Consider the following 16,096-nt stretch of genomic DNA (forward strand, 5'->3'; position numbering starts at 1 on the left):
TAGTGAGTTTTCCCAAAAATATCACATACAACACAGCACAAATAAATAGCCATGAGTTATCAGCAACCTTAGAGACTACCCGAAGTCTCAGTGGGAAAACAACACGACCTATGGGTTATCAACAACCCTAGAGATTACCTAAAGTCTCAGTGGGCAAACAACACGCCTTGTGGGTTATCAGCAACCCTGGAGACTATCTGAAGTCTCAAGACACAATAACACATCATAGCAACAACAAATAAGACACAGTTGGTCAGCACGTATATACTACCACACATGTAAGTATAGTGAGAAGAGTCACCTGGCATAGAATATTGATAGAACTCACACCCGAACTGCCGAAACTAGATTTCGCCTATTAGTTGCATCAAATATCCCTAATTAACAATTAAGGTAATTTTTCCATACTCAATTGATCCCAAGCCAAGTCTAATCTGTAATTTGGGCAAAATACCATTTTGCCTATTCCAAGACCAAAACCCTCACAAGTTGACCAAAAGGCACATGTAACACCCCAAAATTTAAGACCAAAAATTCCATTTTTAATTAAGTAACTATAAAACCAATAGTCTGAAAAACATCCATAGTGTCAAACCATATCAAAACCAATATATCAATAGTCAAAACATGTCATAGTAAAACAACATTAGAGTATAACTCCCAAAGATCTCATGTGCGAAAATCATGGTGTGATGTGTTGCGATCATGCCGACTCCTTTCCTTTCAAATAAGAAGTACATAAAACCAAAACTAAAAATCATTAGCACGAAGCTTAGTGAGTTCCCTCATCATACCACATACCATACAACAAGTACATTGCCAAACATATCTGGGTCCCGACCTCCCCTTCGGTCAATCTCAACCGGATACTGCCAAGCATATTTGGGTGCTAGCATCCCTTTCGGTCTATTTCAACCGGATACTCTCGAGCATATCTGGGCACTGGCCTCCCCTTCGGTCTATTTCAACCCGATACTACCGAGCATATCTGGGTGTTGGCCTCACCTTCAGTCTATTTCAACCGGATATTGTTGGATTAGGCGTCTAAGCCCATAACTATAATTGATATGTACTTGACCCGAGAGTAGCATGGTCCATTTTGGTTGCCTTCACGAAAGCAATTTGATAAGGCAGACTTTTGAGAAGAGGTTATTTACGATTTATTAATATATTATAAGTTCTAATATATTAATATGAAATCGTGTTATTTAATCAGTATTGATCAATAATTAATTTGGAATTAATTTAGTGATCAAAAGAGATTAATTAGATTAATGGGGACTAATTGTGTAAATTAGTTATATATATATATATATATATATATATATATATATATATATATATATATATATTGGTTGGGCTTATGATACATGATGGACTAAGTTTATGAAACAATCCATAAAGAGTTAGTCCATATGGATCATGGATCATGGATAATAAGCCCAATGGTATGGATTAGGGTTTAACCATGACTCTAAAAATCCTACAATATATGTCACCCTATAGCTAAAATCAGTTAACCTGGTGTGTTCTTGGAGTTCCCATAACTGATTTTGAGTTCATAGAATCTCTCTCAAGTCCTCCTTTCTTAAATGCTAAAACTACAAGCTACAACAAGAGGTAATTCTATAACTCATTTTTATGTTGTTTATGTGAATTGTATGCTAGTTGTAGACTTTATGCTTTGGGAACAATATTGCATGTATAATTAGAGAAAACATAGATCCAAAGCATTTAGGGTTGTATGTGCACCATAGGATGTTGTAGTATACAAAACCCATCAGTGGTATCAGAGCCTAAGATTGTTTTCTGTTATATTTTATGCATGGCTTAATTTTCAAAGTTGAAAAAATCGATTTTCTGACCTCTAACTGATGAACTCGCCGAGTCCACTTAGTATAAGGTCAACTTGGCGAGTTATGTTAATGCACTTGACGAGTTGATGCTTCTAATGGTAGATTTTCGGGATTTTTTGGCCTGTTTTGGATTAGGATCATTACCACAAAATGTTTTAGTTCATAATATTTGATTTTGTTGGTATGGTAATGATTATCCTCATCTAATTAAAAGATAATTATCAAAATTTCAAGATTTGTATTAGTTTATATGATTAGGCTAATTTCTTGCAAATTGTTGATATGAACTATCTTGACTTATAAGTTTAACTTGATCAAGATTATTTTGTTAATTGAAATATTTGATCTTAAATGTTTTTAAAGTCCTCTATAACTTGTCCTCAAGTTATGAAACATGAAATTTTTTTCATAAAAACCATATTAACTCATAAGTTACGGAAAACCAAAAGTTTTCAAGAGTTACAAAACTTGCCCTCAAGTTTTGTTATTTTAAAAGTCTCAAATTAAGAAACTTTTGTAATTAAAAAGGTGTAACTCTTAGCTTCATAAATTAAAAATTTAATTAAATAATTTTTAATTTTCGATTTTATATTTAGAACCTTCAAGTATTTGAGTAGTTCAAATTGCACCTTATGGACTTTATTAAATTAGTTAAAGTGTTTAATTAAAAGAAAATTATTAATTCCATAATGACATGGTTTAAATTTAATTAAATTAAGAGTATAATTTATTAATAGATTAAACCATCTAGTATTTTAAAAGTTTAAAATACACTCTTATACTATATAATATTAAAAGTTTAATAATTATATATATATATATATATATATATATATATATATATATATATATATATATATATGTATAAGACAAGTCAATCTTACCGTTAGTAGGCCTCATTCACGAAGCTAGTCTATAAGGGGTTATAAGGTTACCACCTATAAAATGATGGTTTAATGTGTGTCCATTCTCACCTACCGCTTCCTTGACTGGTGGAGGGTCGTTAGCCGAACGGGTAGGATAGGACATTAATTCTCATTAAAAGTATAATGAAAAATACCAAGTAACTAAACACTTATAAATTCCCAATCGTAGTTACTTAGGAAAAAATGTGAATTTTGTGCAAACTCATGAAATTGCACTTTGCACCTTGTTAAGTCGTTAGTGGAGCGCGTGTGGTTAACCGACACACTAATCTGGGACTGAAAGTGTTTGGCAAAGGGTAGCTTGATGTTAATCATAGATCAATGGAGCGTGTGTGGTTAACCGACACATTGATTAGGTAATCTGTAACACTAAGAGTACCAAACACATTTGCATGGTTATTCACACCTTGTTTGTGATCCTCGGCATCCCAGTCACAAACTTGAAGGGCACAATCAAGATTTAAACATGTCATTGAAAAGTTCAATGAATCTCAAAAGATCTAGGAATTTTAATTCATTTAAAACTTAATAATCAATTTTGTTTTTCATGGTGTAAATTGGTAAATCGTCATTTACCTAATTTTAAATATTTTACAATTGGATTACAACATCACTCTTTCGAATTGTAGAATATTGTGTTGGGTCCTAGCCTTAATAGTTCATGTTGGGTGTTATATTAAGGACTTAAATCAACTAACTTGAATATCTCCCATTATAGATGTCTAGGTCAGACAACTATGGTCTTCCCAAATATTATGGAAAAAGTTTTCCTCATGAAGATGATATTCCACAAGACAATCAAGGTGAAAGATTAATCCATTCTTTGTGTTGTAGTGGAATTTCATTTCCTCCACCTCCTCCAATAGTTCTAACTAACCCACAAGTTCAAAGACTTGAAAAGTTCAAGGTCACTCAAGCCCTATTGGCAAGCCAACACCAAGATGGAAGGTTTGTGTGTGCACATGTCTTGGAGATGAAGCCACACATTGACAAGTTAGGAATGTTAGGAGTCGTTGTGTTAAGGAAGTTGGCTATAGACTTGGTTCTTCAGTCACTTCCTGAGTCGTATAGTCAGTTTGTTAAAGACTACTATATAATAGACTACGATGTGTCCCTTATTGATCTTATCTATTTGCTAATTGCTACTGAATCAGCAATGATTTGGCCCACTGGTAAAGCAAATTTGATTGAAAGATCTACTTCCCAAACTTCCATAGACATTGACAATGGAAACATTGGAAGTCCAAAAAAATTTCCCTTTCCAAGGGAAAGGGAAAAGCTAAGTCTGAGATTGTCATGTGTACCATTCCCAAAGAGTCCATTTGTTTCTATTGCTAAGAGAAGGGGCATTGGTTTTGAAGCTGTCGTATCTACCTGAAGAACCATAAGGATGGTAAGGTCAAAAAGTTTGATGCAGCTTCAGGTAACTCCATTATCTAACTCTATTAAGTTCCAATTTGTAGATTCTTAATACATGATGTGATAAGATTACATTTTGATGTTTTGTAAGATCAAAGGAAGCTCGAAGGAAAAGCATGTTGAGTCTGATCGCGAAGAGATGGATTTTAATCGCATGGTTCGATGATCAGATTTTTGAGCTGATGCTAGGAATTATGATAGATTGCTTAGGAATATTTAGAAACATAGTTTTCATATGTACTTGCATTGTAAGGAAAAATGTTCCGCATTTTATGAATAAAGAGAAATTTTGATTATATCTTATTTATATTTCCTTGCAATGACATTTGTGAAAATTGATGTTTGTATGTTTCTATTTTTAGCAATAAGGATTTGATTCGTTCGTTTGTGGTAGTGTCATAATTTACCAAATAAGGAAAGATTCTCATCACCCAAGTTTCAATTGTCCATAAACTTGGAATCATGCAACTTGTATTATGTGATGAATGAGAACTTTCATCTTTGGGAAATTAAGACTAATTCCTTGTTCACATATGTATATGTGAGTCAAGTGAAGGACTAGGGGATTGGGTACACTTGGTTATGCACTGATCAGGTCCACCACAAAGAACGATAAGACTATTTGTCATGATTTACTAAAGTTTAGTAAATATGGTTATACTTACAAGATTAAGTGTAATTCTAAACCATTGGAAAAGTTTCAATTTATGGCAAAACGAATAAGAAGAATCAATTAGGCAGAAAGATAAAAAGTTTCTCAAATCTGAAAAGAAAGGATAGTACTTTAGTATCGTGTTTTATGATCATCTTAATGATTATGAAAACCATATCACAATTGATCCTCTAAGGACACCTTAGTGCAATTGTATGGCTAAGAAGAGGAATCGTGAATTGTTGAAATGGTTAAATCAAAAGGCGAGTCATACTTCGTTCCAAAAACAACTCTTAGAGTCATACTCCAAGGTTGTAACTTGAGTGATATAATCTTAAGAAGGTTTATAACACAGTCATCAAATGTGGAATAGAAAAAGATGTTTTCTTACTCCTGCACATTTAAAATTGGTAAGTTGTGATGTCTTGGATAAGACAAATACCAACTAAGACCAATTGTTTGAAGTGTTTTGTCTTGATAAGAAACCGCACTAACTCTTGAATATTTGTTTGTCAAATAATATTTCTTGACAAAGAGAATCTTATATGTCAAGAGGTCAGTGGGAGTCTTAAAGATCTTGAGGATTTTCAAGAACTAATCAAGAGTAAACCAATTGTTAATCACTAGCACACGACTTGAGGTTTGTAACCTATCGTGTTGACATATTCTTGTTTTTGTGCCCATTCTAGTTAAAGTTGACTATGCATGTTAGTTCTATGAGTTGTCAGTTGTTTGCATAACAACTTGGAAGCAATGGTAGGCCCTTGTGCTTCCAGGTGGCAAAGAATTAAGATTGAACAAGTTCAGTCCATATGAGTTTGGATTTGTCACTAACCTTGTCTTGTGATTATGCTTTTGACAAATTCACATGGATAGGAACACATACACCATAAAAAAATCCAAGTGTCATAAGGTCCCTCTCCAATTCATGAAAATGATTGTGAGGAAACACTTTCACTAAGTAGATTTTAAAGAGTTAGCAATTGTGATATTTGCATTCTCAAATTCGATTATGATTACGGCATCGCTCTTCATAGTTCGAATTGTGAGAAATGGCTAATGTCTAAACATTTGAGACTTATTGTTGTAAGTTCTAAAATTGTTTAGACACACATGTGAGCTATCTAAGGAAAGGTGTATGAGTTTAAGAAGCCTAGATAAAGTCTTATTGAAGCATCTTATATCAGAAATCTGAACTTTGGTAAGAAAGTTAATAAGTATTGATTTCTAGAAGTCCAGCTGATTTCTAAGCACATGTCAAAGCTAATGGGAGTATAAGTGTTATGCCAATAAGAATGTAATTATTATGCTAGTGGGAGGACAATTATTACGTTAAGAGTTGCGAATTAGCAATGTTAATTATAGAAAACAAAAGCTTCAATTTGCAATGATGCAGGGTTTGAAAAGTTGTTTTGCTATAATTTTTTTGGATAAGGTGTCTAAGTCCATAACTATATTAGATATGTACTTGACCCGAGAGGAGCATTGTCCATTTGGGTTGCACTTCACCGGAACAATCTGTAAGGATGGACTTTTGAGAAGAGGTTATTTATGGTTTATTAATATATTATAAGTTATAATATATTAATATGAAATCATATTATTTAATTAGTATTGATCAAGAATTAATTTGGAATTAACTTTGTGATCAAAAGAGACTAATTAAATATATGGGGATTGATTGTGTAAATCAATCATTCTTATAAAGTGGGCTAATGATCCATGATTCCTTATGTTGGGCTAAACCCATGTGGTGACCCATGGATACTCCATGGAGGTTAAAACCCATGGAGCATGAGGAATTTCAAAAGTCATGCACATTAGGGTTTGCATGGTGTAACCCTAATGTAGCCACACTATATAAGAAACCCCCTAGCTCATTAAATTGGAACTAGTGAGTCTTTAAAAGAGCATATATATCCAATTTCGCGAGCAAGAAATATTCGCTCAAGTCCTCCAAATTTTTGGTGGTGATTTGTGGTTCCATTTTAGGCATTCACATTATTGGTGCTAGGCTCCTAAAGCTTCACGGTTTGCAACTACACTAAAATATATGTTATCTAACTAGAATTTTGTAGTATAGATACTCCATTGTATGCAAGTTAGGATGACGCTTTGGAAAATTGAAAGTTTGCATGTATATTAGAGAAAAAATATATCCAAAGCATCTAGGGTTACATGTACACCATAGGAGTGTTAGAATGCTCAAAACCCACCAGTGGTATCAGAGCCTCGGATTGTTTTCCAATATACTTGATGCTACTTGTTTTCAAATGCTTCAAAAATTAATTTTTTGCTTTTTGGACAGTGGACTCGTTGATTCCACTAGGGAACTCGTCGAGTCCCCTCACAAATCTGACCAACTCGCCGAGTTAGTTCATGCACTTGACGAGTTGGTGCTCCAGAGTGCAGATTTTTGAGTTTTAAGGATGTAATTGGACTAGGATCATTACCCTGCACTGTTTTTGAACTTATAAACTTGTTTGTGATGTGGTAATGATCATGCTAATCCAATTTAAAAGATAATTGTCAAAGTTTCATGTTTTGTTTATATGGTTAGGCTAATTACATGAAATTTGTTTGATTTGAATTGTCTTGTTTATATGAGTTTAATCTAGATAATGGACATTACTTGGCATGCTTGTTAGTTTAATTGATGATCTTAATGGCCTTTGATGTGCTCTGTAACTTGTCCTCAAGTTATGGAAAATGAAAATTCACTTCTTTAAGAGGCATTAAAACTCATAGGTTATGGACTTGAAAAGTTTTGACAAGTTTCAAAACTTGCCCTCAAGTTTTGGAATTTGTAAAGTCACTTTAGAATACTTTAATTCCAAACCCTAGAATTTTAATAGTTTAAAGTTCAACCCTTATACTTTATAGTATTATAAGTTAATAATATGTATAAGATCAAGTCAGTCTTACCGTTAGTAGGCCTTATTCACGAATTCGGTCTATAAGGGGGTATAAGTTTACTGCCTATAAAATGGCAGTTTAATGGGTGTTCACTCTTACCCACCGCTTCCTTCACTGGTGGAGGGTCGTTAGCCGAACGGGTAGGATAGGACTATAATTCTCATTAAGTATAATGATAATAAAGTAACTGACTGTTTTATTAAATTCTCAATCTTAGTTACTTTAGGAAAATGTGAAATTGATGCTAATCCATGAAAATTGCACTTTGCACCTTACCAAGTCATTGATGGAGCGTGTGTGGTTAACCGACACATTAACTTGGACTAGTAAGGGTGGAAAAGGGTGGCTCGATGTTTATCTAAAGATCAATGGATCATGTGTGGTTAACCGACACATTGATTGGGTGATAAATTCGAGAGTACCAAGCATATTTTGCATGGTTATTCACACCTTGTTTGTGATCCTCGGTATCCTAGTCACAAACTTGAAGGGCATAATCAAGATTTAAACATGAAATTGACTTGTTTAATGAATCTCAAAGGATCTAGGATTTTCAATCCAATTAAAACTTAATAAATATTTCGTTTTTCATGGTGGAAATTGGTAGATCATCATTTACCTACCTTCAAATATTTTGCAAGTTGGATTACGGCATCCCTCTTCCAATTTGTAAAATATTATGTTGAGTCCTAGCCTTAATATTTCATTTAGGTGTTTTATTAAGGACTCTTTATCTAATCTAAACTTGTCTTTTTTCCTTTTCAGATGTCTTCCAACACTGCTTCTCGATCAAACCCTACTGGCTCCTTCTTTCTCATGAACCTTTGTGGGAGAGTCATCTTTGATGGTTCCAACTTTAATGATTGGATTAGGAACATCAGGATGGTCACTCGCTATGAGGACAAGGAATATCTCCTAGACAAGGAGCTAAAAGAAATCGACGAGTCTTCTGCTACTCCTGAGGAGATTGCTAAGTTTAGGGCACATGAGAAGGATGCCACCAAGGTAGCTTGTATCATGCTTGCCACTATGTCAGCTGAACTCCAAAAGTCCTATGAGGAATTCTACCCTTTTGAGATGCACCAGGACCTGATGGAAAGATACCATCAAAGTGCTCGTCAAGAGAAGTATGAAATCATCTCTTCCATGATAACAACCCGGATGAAGGATGGTGAACCCATCACGGCCCACTTGCAGAAAAGGCAAAGGTTTGTGGACCGATTGCTAAAGTTGAATATGAACTTCCCTGAGGAGTTGGCTATAGATATCATTCTACACTCCTTACCTCCATGTTATGATGAGTTCCGAATGACCTATCATATAAACAAGGAGGAGGTCACACTTGGCAAACTTCAAGGGCTTTTGAGGACTGTCGAAAGTGGTCTCAAAGGAAAATCGGTTGTTACTACTCCTGCCACTGCCTATGTTCTGGAAATTGTACAAGGGAAAGTGAAGAAGAGGAAGGCTCCCTCAAAGAGCCGCAAGGGAAAGTCTCTTGATGGATCCTCTTCAAGTGGTTCAAGGTTGGTTCTGCAGCTCCCATTTCCACTCCTAAAGAAGCAGAGTGTTTCTACTGTCATGAAAAAGGGCATTGGAAGCAAAGCTGCCCCAAATACTTGCAGGGTGTCAAGGATAGGAAGGTTAAACCCACCCATGCATGTATTTATACTATTCTATCTAAAAACTCACCCCATACTAACTCTTGGGTGCTTGACATAGGTTGTGGATTTCGCATCTGTTCTGATGTGCATGTGGAGCATGGGAATATAAACTTGATCATGGGGAATATGAAGATTTCACCTGTCACCAAGATTGGAGTTTACTCTTTATTGCTTAGTAGTGGGTTAGAAATAGATTTGAATAATTGTTGTTGCTCGTCTGATATGGCGAGAAATATTATTCCCTTTCATGGTTTGTACAAACAATGTTTCACATTTTCGTTTGATAATGAAATTGGTGTCATAAATGCTTATTATAATGGTGTTTTTTTTATTTTAAAGCATTACGTTGTAATGGTGTGTATGAAATTGTGAATGTTGTAGACAACTTAGGAAATGATGTGTTGCATATCGATTCTTCCAATGAATTGGATAAAGCATGCTTGTGGCATTGTCGTCTTGGACATATCAGCAAGAAGCACATAGGCCAACTTCAAAAGGCTAGAGTTTTGGAGTCATTTGACTTAAGGCCGGATGACACTTGCAAATCTTGCTTACTTGGAAAGATGACTAAATCACTCTTCACTGGTACTTGTGAAAGAGGTGAAGGTTTGTTGGATCTCATACACCCCGATGTGTGTGGGCCCTTTAGAACCGCCATAAGGGATGATAACCGCTTCTATGTGATTTTTACTGATAATTATAGTAGATATGGCTATGTTTACTTAATAAAGCATAAATCAGAAACTTTTGAAAGATTCAAAGAGTTTAAGCAAGAAGTGGAGAATCAGCTGGGCAGGAAGATAAAGATGCTCCGATCCGATCGAGGTGGTGAGTATCTTAGTATCGAGTTCCTAGACTATCTTAAGGAGCGTGAAATTGTTTCACAGTTGACGCGACCTGGGACACCACAACTTAATGACGTGGCTGAGAGGTGCAACCGAACCTTGTTCGACATGGTTCATTCCATGATGAGTCGATATTCGTTACCTATCTCATTTTGGAGGTATGCCTTAAAGACTGCCTCCCCTATCCTTAATCTAGTCCCAACTAAGAAGGTTGCAAAAAAAACCTCACGAGATGTGGACTGGGAAGGCTCCCACATTAGACCACATCAAGGTTTAGGGTTGCGAGGCTTTCGTGAGGCGAGAGACTCACGACAAGCTCGAACCTCGGAGTGAGTGGTGTATTTTCATCGGCTACCCACATAAATCCTTTGGTTATCTCTTCTACAGACCGGGTGACAATGTTGTCTTCATTGCGAGGAGAGGAGTCTTTCGCGAGATAGAGCTCATAGGACAAGGAGACAATAGAAAGCAAATTGACCTTGAAGAGATTCAAGAGTCAAGCGGTGAAGGAACCTCAAACACTAGCGATCAACCTGAGGAGGAAACTTCTGTTAAGCCGATCGACACGTCTGTACCTCTGAGGCGTTCCGGTAGAGTTAGTGTTACACCTGACTTCTATGGTTTCCATATTACTGTTGGGTCAAAAATATGGTTTATACTTTACTTTCTATGCATTAATAGTTTTTAGTCGTGTAATTGTGTTTACGGCCATGATGTGGGTTAGTATATATATTGGTGCTAGGGTTTCTTGGACATTTACGGCCCAATCGTTTGCAGCCTAGCAGGAGTTTACGGCCCACTTATTGGTTCAGCAACCTCCAGTCTCGTTCAGCGCTTATTAAAAAAAGGAGAGATTTTTGGGGCTACCGAGTTTCGAACCTTGGACACTCGATTCATCAACAACGCGTATTACCATCTCTTCTAGCATTCATCTTATGACAAGCTCTCGAAATTTAACTCAAATATTAATCCTTCGACCCCAATTTCGCAATATGGACATTTCAGCCCAAAAATTAAAAAAAAAATTATTTTCAAAATTTTAAATTCCATTTTCTTCCAAAATTTTAGTTTTTAATTTTTTGACTTTAATTTTGATTTTTGACTTAAAATTTTGACTTTGACTTTCAAGTTTGACCTTTGACTTTAAACTTCGACTTTCTCGTTTAACTTTCAAAATTTCAAATTTAGCTTTTCAGTTTGACTTATAAGTTTGAAAATTTGACTTTTAAGGTTAACTTTTGAGCTTTTAAGTCAAAGGGCACATTTTTGGTAAACAATGGGTTCTTCAAAAATCAATGTCAATGAAATTTCCTTGGAGAATTTACGTGAACATTATGAATTACTACGTAGAGAGAACGAGGAACTAAAATACGAAGGATACCAACTTAGGAAATACCTAAAACCATTGAAAGAACAATTAAAGGCCAAGACTAATGACTTTAAGAAATTACAGTCAGAGTACAATGACAAATGCATTCATTATAGATATCTTAAGAAAGATTTTGATGCTGTGACTGTCGAACTTGATGCATTAAAAGCAAAATATAAAGATGTTGAATTCAACTTTAAGAAATTTGATGTGTCGAGTGAGGTAGTTGCATTGATGATTCAAAGATAATCAAACTAAGGGGTTAGGGTATCACGGTGTACCACCTCCCTTCAATGAAAACTATAACCCACCCCTTGAGACAAATGAAGAAGAAATACCTACTCAGTTTAGCCAAACCCCTGAACCATCTTTAGTTAAGACTGAACAATTTGGGCCAACTAAGGGTGTTGAGATGAAAGATTCTAATGTTTCTACTTCATGTGCAGGTAAAGTAGCGGAATATGAGAACAAGGAGAAAACTATTGAACAATCCAATGACTCCTTGAAATATGAATATGTTCCTTCTAACTCAGTTACTTCTAAACCTATTGTTGGAAAATACAGGCCACCAAGTCAAGCTAAACAGAGTGCCTGTTGCAAGTGTGCATGTGGGAACAACCATAAACAAGGCAAGGGTATGCCACCAACGGCAGGAAGAAACAACTTCCCAGTGAAGAAAAAGACATGTTTTCACTGTGGAACACCTGGACACATTGCCTGTAACTGTCCAAATCATGCATACATTCCCTGCTACGCACAAGGTTGACAGAACGTGCCAAAAGGGAGATTTTCCAAAAGAAACCCTTCGAGGCCACGTTCAAACAATGGCGACTGGAATGCCATGAAGGGCAAGAGTTCAACTCCCAAGGCCAAGAAATCAACTCCCAACAACAAGAAGGGTATGCCGACCAAGAAGTCCAATCCAAGAGATGCTCCCGTGAAGCCAGAATCAAAGTCATCTCAACGGTCAACTTCAAGTTCAAAAGCAAGAGACAAGGCTCTCATCGGATCGAACAAGAAATGGGTTAAACCTGAATATAGATGGGTACCAAAGGTGAAAACTCCCAAATATTCTAATGACTCTAATATTTCATCATCTTCTGTTTGTGATAAACAGGATATGTCATGGGAGAGAGTACCGTGCAAGGATGAAAAAGGTCAACCCATTTTCGAAATGGACTGAGTTCCAAAGACCAACTGATCCTGCTCTGTGTCGGAGCATTTATGGAGGCATATCATCAGACTTTGATTTGTTGATAGTGGATGTTCTAGGTACATGATAGGAGGCATCTCTCAACTGTACAACACTCAGAACATTGTTTGAGAGTATGTGTCCTTTGCGGGAAGGGGAGAAAGGAAGGGATCACACATAGGGTTTGTGCTTAACAATGTGAAGAATTTTTGGATCTGTTCTGAGACTATATGTGTTGTTCTCAGACCTTCTGGATGCAAATTCAATCGGTGAATTACGGTTTGAGTTTTTCTTCTCGATACTCCTGAGTTTATCTTAAACTAATTCATTTTGAAGACAATTTTTTTTTTATTTTCTTATAGTTTTTCGTCATTAGCTATTGTTTGGGAAGTGATATCAAGATAAAGTGATAACGGGTAGTCTAAAACATGTATAAGGGACTGAATCTGAATTGTCTAGACTCTATGTTCAATGTGCTGGTAGGCACGAAGGATTTGATAGTGTGGATTTAGATAGGTTCGTGTGACAACCTGAAATTTCCATTCTGAACAAACCATTTGAAGCCAATAGAAGTAGAACAATTACAGTGAAAACTCAGATTTCGAGTATAAGTTTGGCAGTTTTCAGGATTTTACACTTAAGGAGATATTAGGAGAGTGGATGCACTAGGGTTTTGTGCAACACTGTTATTCCAATACTCTAGGACATTAGAGTTCATTCCAGGAATAAAAATATTTTCTGCCAAAAATATCTCAGGACTATAAATAGAATTCTGAACCAAATTGGTTCATTTGTTGAATTCCATTTAGAGAAAAGTCAAAATTCTCTCTCACGGATCTTCGTGTTTTTATCCCAAATTGTGAGTACTTCGATCTAGTTATGTTATATAGCTTAGATTGTGTTTGGAAACACCAATTACATATCAAATCTGTGAGATTCGGGAGTTTACCGCCCAAGAACGTTCTTGGAGAGTAAACTCCGATAAGTGGCTTAAATGCTACCTAGTCCTTTCCCCGTTATTTGTAACTACCTTAGACTTGTATGCTAGTGTGTATATGACTAGAAAATATCAAAATCGGATTAAGACCCCAAGATTTGGGAGTTTACCGCCCAAGAACACTTGGGGAGTAAACTCCATTTTAAGGTCCTAAAGTGTTCCAATGACCCTCAAAGCTTTAGAACTCAAAACTAGAACCCACCATTGCATGTTTAGGACACCAAAATCAATTAGAAACAATGATGAAAGTGAGTTCACGGCCAAGGAGCTTCTTGGGCCGTGAACTCCATGTTTAGGTGCCAAAATGCTTTGAAACACTTCCTAAGGCTTAGGCTTAAATTAGGACAAGTACTCTAAAGTGTTTATAGCCTAGAAAACATAAGGAATCACATGTATTAAGGAGTTTACGGCCAAGACAAGTTCTTGGGCCGTAAACACCTATAAAGGGGTCAAATGACACCCTAACTCCTTCCTTATGCCTAGAACCCAACATAGATCATAACCTTGAAATGTTTGAGACTTGAAAACACCATAAACACCCTCGCAAGGGAGTTTACGGCCGTAAACTCCAAGGGAATATGGTCCCAGGGCCGTAAACTCCTCAAAGGAGTTAATAGGAAGCCCAAACACTTGATTTAGCCTTGAAACAATTCACCACTAGAGTTGTAATAATTCTATGCTTCATTTAGAGACTTGGTTGAGAGTTTACGGCCAGGAGTTTACTCCCCTGGGCCGTAAACTCCAAAACATATGGCCATTAGACCATAAACTCCCATTAGGGGCATTGCACTCCTTTGTTGCAACCCATTAGCCTCCTAGCACTTGACCAAAAGTGTTTTCCTCGCGTTTAAATGTTTATACTTATATAATTAGTGTTTTAATCACTAATTATTTATATACATATGTCTTCATATGTAATTAGGATCATTGTGTGTGTCTAAAGTCTCCACTTGACACCCAACACTTATCCGATCCTTCCTTACGATAACATTCCGTTCAATTCCAGTCACTTACTGCAGGTGAGTTCATACCCCTTAAATAATGTTTTAAACTATTTTTAAATGTTTTATGGGGGGGGATACAAGTAGAATTATGCTAGTTATTATATCAATCACATGTGATTAATAAGTAGAATTACGCTAGTTATTATATCAATCACATGTGATTAATATGCAGCATTCAAATGATTTACTACACATTAGCCGTTTTACCAAACAGTTTCCTTCAAATGATTTTTTATAAACATTTTATATGTTTTAAACTCCTTATTACATTGTACATTTTACTCTGTATATCACATTTCAAACTTATTTACAATTGTGTTCCAAACAAATGTTTCCTTATACATAAATTGTTTTATCAAACCTATGCCTTCAAACTGTTTTATTGGTTGACATCAAGTCGATCTTTTCTGAAAATAATAATTATGTTCAAATGTTTTACAAAACTTATTTATGCTTTTATATTATAAATTGCATGCCTCTATATGTATAGTTATATAAGAAATGTTTAAAAGACTTAGGAAGGCTATCCACCCTATTTCCTTTTCGCGCTTGAGATGTGGTCTGGAGGGATATCGGGTACTCGTCCGAAGGTCGTTTAAATATTAGTTATATATCATGTGTACATATATAGTCATAAAAGGTCCTTCCAGTTCATCCCATGCCCTTGGGTAGCAAGCGTATACATCCATGTTCATACGTCCCAGTTAGATTACTAGTAAACTACCATATGGGTAGTTTAGGAAGATACTAGAACTATTACTAGAACGCGATATCATACAATGAGTCAGTTCATTCATGAGTCTATACTTGCTAGATAGAGAGCACATACATTACAGCTAGAACATTTATTTACTATGAGTACATATACAACTATACTTGGAAGAGAACATATACAACAATACTAGAACGAGTACATTACTATACTTGCTAGATAGAGAGAGAACACACATTACAGCTAGCACACGTCGAACATTTCCGTACATTACACTTATATTAATATGTTCATAAAATTGTGATCCACTGTATCGGAGCATGCCTTAAATGTCATGGCCCGAGTTGTAGCCAGAGTCTCTTGAAGGGAGAGCGTGAGTTTGCGTATAGATCTATACTGGATTGACTATCCTACACCTTGCTGCTAGCTACAGCGGGACCTGCAGGTCTGCGGGTGCCAAACGTCATACCTTATTACGACCATTCTTATGTCGTTGTTACCAGTCGATAGTATGGTACAATTAATCACATGATGCCTTAATATAAAT

The sequence above is a fragment of the Lactuca sativa genome, chromosome 1, assembly GCF_002870075.4.
Source record: "Lactuca sativa cultivar Salinas chromosome 1, Lsat_Salinas_v11, whole genome shotgun sequence".
In the NCBI taxonomy this organism is placed as follows: Eukaryota; Viridiplantae; Streptophyta; class Magnoliopsida; order Asterales; family Asteraceae; genus Lactuca; species Lactuca sativa.